Source organism: Sminthopsis crassicaudata, chromosome 5 (genome assembly GCF_048593235.1).
Source record: "Sminthopsis crassicaudata isolate SCR6 chromosome 5, ASM4859323v1, whole genome shotgun sequence".
Classification (NCBI taxonomy): Eukaryota; Metazoa; Chordata; class Mammalia; order Dasyuromorphia; family Dasyuridae; genus Sminthopsis; species Sminthopsis crassicaudata.
In genome coordinates, this window is record NC_133621.1 from 273309509 (window position 1) to 273314501 (window position 4993).

General features: G+C 32.5%; 1 long non-coding RNA gene across 1 annotated transcript; it reads right to left on the reverse strand.

The window, feature by feature from the left end:
* Nucleotides 1–255: 255 nt before the first annotated feature.
* LOC141543066 (uncharacterized) lies at nucleotides 256–4784 on the reverse strand. Its single transcript, XR_012482317.1, has 3 exons — nucleotides 4428–4784; nucleotides 1265–1338; nucleotides 256–533 (listed from the first exon to the last, which is right to left on the reverse strand). It is a non-coding gene; the product is annotated as an uncharacterized LOC141543066 (long non-coding RNA).
* Between the last annotated feature and the right edge of the window lie 209 nt (nucleotides 4785–4993).

Here is a 4993-nt window from a genome sequence, read left to right on the forward strand (position 1 = left end):
CTAGCTTTTATATAAACTTGGCATAATTCACATTTAGTTCTTCTGGATTTTCTCATTTTTTCATTTTTTTTTCCTGCCCAACTCCTAGCACAGTGAGCAGATACCAAGAAATTTCATAATAGAAGTATATCTAGAAATCCTTCTTAAGTTATATTATTATGTTACTAAACCAAAAATGGACCTCAAAAGGTATATGGGGGAAAAGAGATTCCTTTCTTTTTTTTTTTTAATCATTTTAACACTTCTGGGAGTGGAGGCAAGAGGGCAGAATAAAGCAAAGGAACTTCTCCTAGTTTCCCTTGAAAATCTCATGAAACCATGTCTTTAAACAGAGTCTGATGGAATGAAAACACTCTCCAGTTCAAAATATATTGGAAAAACTTCAATAAAGATGAGGGTAAAAAGGGTATTCAGTCCATCTTAGACAGTGAGTGTGTCTTACCAGCAAATCAGCAACTCAAAAGTCTCAGTCCTGGTTTAGTAGAGGAGAAGATCAGTTAGGCAGTCTCCTGTCCCAGTTCAGAAGGGAAACTCTGGGGAAAGAGGGTGTTTCCTGAAAAGAATAGGCAAAGCTACCCCCTGCAAACATAAGGGGCCCCTGTACTCAAAGCTGCACAGGAAGCTTGAGAAAGTGCCCCTTTTATCCCAGGAGCAGTGCTAAACCATAAGGGTTAGAAAAAAAAATACCAAAAGAAAAGGAAATAAAATGAGAAAGAAACAGAAAAGCACCTTGACCATATAATGCTACTATGGTGACAGGGAGACCAACTCAGAGGAAAAAATGTCCATATAGGAAATCTCAAAGAGTGATACAAATTATCTCAAGACAAAAGAGGCTTTGTGGAAAAGCTCATAAAATATTTTAAAAGGCAAATAAGAGAGGTAAAAGAAAAATGAGAAAAGAAACAAGAAGCATGCAAGACAGAGTCAACAACTTGTATGAAGAAAAAAAAAATTGACCAAGAGAACAACTCCCTAAAAAATACAATTGTCCAATTGCAAAAAAAAAAATCCATTGAAGAAAACAATACCTTCAAAATTGGAATTAATGGAAAAAGAAATACAAAAGTTAACTAAAGAAAATCACACATTAAAAACCAGAATGGAGAAAATGGAATTTTATGATTCTATGACACAGCAAGAATCAGTCAAACAAACTAAAAAGAAATTTTAAAAATGAATGAAAATATGAAATATTTCATTGGAAAAACAGCCAACCTGGAAAATAGATCCAGAAGATACAATTGAAAAATTATTGACTTACCTGAAGGCCATGACCAAAAAAAGAGCCTGGATAGCATTCTTCAAGACATCATCAAGGAAAACTGCCCTGATAGTCTAAAAAATGGAGAGGGAAATAATCATTGAAAGAATCCATCAATCATCTTCATAAAAAGATCCCACAAGAAAAATCCCAAGGAACATTGTTGCAAAATTCTAGACCTACAATCTCAAGGAAAAGATACTGCAAGCTGCCAGGGAAAAACAATTCAAATATCAAAGAGCAACAGATACAACATAGAGGAGTTTAGTAGTCTAAACAGAGTTAGCTATAGTAAGGAGAAAGACATCATTAAAAGATGATATGGGAAGGGAAAGAATACCTCATAGCATGCTTAATCCTAAAAAGTACAAAATCTATATCATAAGCACATCTTTTATGGGGTAAATATAAACTTGGGATTTCTCAAGGGACAGGGTTGGGGAGGTAAAAGATGTCCATTGAGCAATTGAAACTGTCCTAAAGAGATTCTAGGAAAACTTTGTTCCCATCAGGGCTCAATCAAATAGTCTGGGGAGTTATCATATTTCAAAGATTCTAATCAAGGCAGTCTTGCCTTGATAGTTAAGGTTGCCTTAACTATGGTAATAAAACAGTCTGAAAAATTAATTAAAAATTAAATGAGCATTTTAGCATTTTCTAACAAGGGGAGAGTTTCAAAATTCATATCTATAGTACTACTAACTAGTTAACACTTACATAGCACAAATGGAATTTACATGTTATCTCATTTGAGCACTTATGCTTTTCAAAAGCTCTTTAGGAATTTCCCCTAACTTGTGGTGGTGTAAGGTGTCAGAATTGGAGGAAATGTCTCAATATGATAAAATACAACAATCTTTAAAAAAAAGTAAGCAGTAGATTTAGGTGTACTCACTAATTTATTATTCTCTGAGCAGGAAGAAAAAAAATCTTTCCTTCCCTAAAGAAAAGCATTGTATAGAGAATATTGCACTATAATGGTTTTAAACCACTTACTGGTAGAATGAAATGAAAATCTAAGTATGAGAGTTCTTCCCTCTCTTAAATCAATTTAAGTCCTGTCTTTATAGAAAAAGTCCTATTTGGTTTTACACACATATATTGTATCTAGGATATACCGTAACACATTTAACATGTATAGGATTGCTTGTCATCTAGGGGAGGGAGTAGAAGGAGGGAGGGGAAAATTTGGAAAAATGAATACAAGGGATAATGTTGTAAAAATTACCCATGCATATGTACTGTCAAAAAATTATAATTATAAAATTAGTAAAAAAATTTTAAAAAATTTAAAAATTAAAAAAAAAAAAAAGAAATAGAGGCAATGGCCAAAAAAAAAAATCCTTAACTTTTAAATCTGTAGTACATTATAAAGGTTTTTTTAAAAATATTAATATTGAACTCTTACTCTCTTCAAATTGTTTCTGCCTATTAAGCATCCTTTTGGGGGTTATTTTTCATTTTTAGGTTTATAGACACAGAGTGTTGGAAGGAGCTCTATGGTTCTAAAATGGGTTTTTGATTCCATCTATTTCCTTTAAAGATCCTTCTGTCAGAAAGTTTTCTTTTCATCAAAATCAAATTTGAGTCTTTACAATTTTCATTCATGAGGAAATCAGATCTAATATTTCTCTTACCTGACAATGCTTTCAAATATTTAAGCTTATCAACACAGTGTAATACACACATATGTGTGTATGTATGTATGTATATGCCTAAGTGTATGTGTGTGTGTGTGTGTGTGTGTATATATGTATATATATATATATATATGTATATATATATATATATATATTTATATTTATAAATTTTCTAGGAGATGTACTGTCCCTAAGTGATGAGATCTAGGAAAAATAGAGAAAAGCTGATTATACTATTCCTTGATGCAAATTGGAAAGATCACACTGATGGGATGCACCTCCTAGTGGAAGTCTTTGCAAAAATCCAACTTTACTGTATCTAATCAGAAAGTCAAGTTATGATGTCAGACCCTTAAGGTTAATTTCCTCTATAAAGGATGCTCTCATGGTATAAATATTTCCTAAAATCTCTTTTTAACCCGCAATGCTCCATTTCATAGTGATTTTCTTCTTGCCTCTCCCCTATGTTTCATGGGGTCTTCCTCATTATTATAGCTAGCTCTTTTAGTGTGCTAAATTCTTTGCCAAAGAATTGCTTCAATTTGAAATGTCTTGAAAATTATGAAGATCACAGAGAATAAGATAACAGGCACCAAGGTCCTTTCCCAAACTTTCTCCAATTCCTTTAGAATGGATATATTTTTCAAATGCCAAATGTATACTTACCAAAGAATGGAGAACTCATACAAAGCTCACAAAGTGGTCATAAAAAGCAATACAAGGACACTTTTTAAGGACTTTCGAATCAATTGTATGGCGTGGGAGACACTGGCACAGTACCACCCAGAATGGCATGCCCTCAATAGGAAAGGTGCTATACTTTAGGAGCAAAGCAGAATTCAATTAGCCCAGAAGAAATGTGGGAGATGTAAAATTTGGAAAAGCCATCCCAAATGTTCATATAAACTATTTGTATCTGAGCTGTGGCAGACTATTAATCTGCTCAATTACAGTCAGACACATTGTAATTTGACTCTAACAAAATGATATAATTTTGGACCTCTTTGAGAATGAAGGACAATACCTAAATACATAGCTCCCCAATTAATGGTCTCCTCTCTTACCTCCTTTTGATATATTCCAAGAGTTCCACTGTGGAACTTGTCTTTTTCTTTTACCCTTTCCTTGCTAACTATAACATGCTATATATTGCTGTCCCAAATATATTTCATATTTACCACACTTGTGGCATCTATTTTATTTCATTTGTCTGTCACTTATTCTCATAATTAAAGATACCTTTTGGCAAAGAGAACTTCATTATGAGTTCTTCACATGTGCCTTATGCTTTCTATTTCAAACTAGGGATTGCTACCCTGATTCCATCACAAGCTTGTCTACTGAGTCCCTTAGAGCAGTAAGAATTGTGTGACTAGGCCTTAGAAAGAAAGATTTTCTTTCTGAGCATGGAGTATTTATATCTTCTTATGGTTTCTGGTGTTCAAGGACCTGCTATGTTTATAATTATTTCAAAAGAAATATTTAAACATAAGATAGTTTACATTTCCAGTATTAAGGATTACATCTTTTTTAACTTATCCATTGGTCTATCCATATCAGAATGTGTTTGCTTCCATTCTTCCTGGGAAGCAGCATCTCCTTCTACATGTTCTCTGAATTTCTTCATTTTTGTTTTCCATAAATTTTTAACTCTAGGGGAAGGAACAGAATAATCATGTCAAACTCTTTATCGTTTAAATATGATGCATTTAAAATATTATGCTTGGCTCACTGTCTTAAATGAAAAAATCTAAAATCTAAAAAGAGTTTTTGAGGTTACAACTCAAATCTCACAATATTTTGTTAAAAAAAATTAGTATTCATTGTCAACTCTTCATTATTTATCACATCACTATAGAATATACCCCAAGTGATTTCTGATTAAGCTGTAATATTTTTGGAAAATTACCATCCCGTGATATAAGCAGAAATTTAAATGATAAGTAAATTTACTTAAAAACAAAACATATCATGATGATGTTTTGTGCCTTTCTTACTTTTATCCTAGATCTGTGTAATTTAGTTGGTGAAATATCTAAATGTCCTAGCCCACAAAACATAAATGATCTTAAAGTTATTAGAACATAAA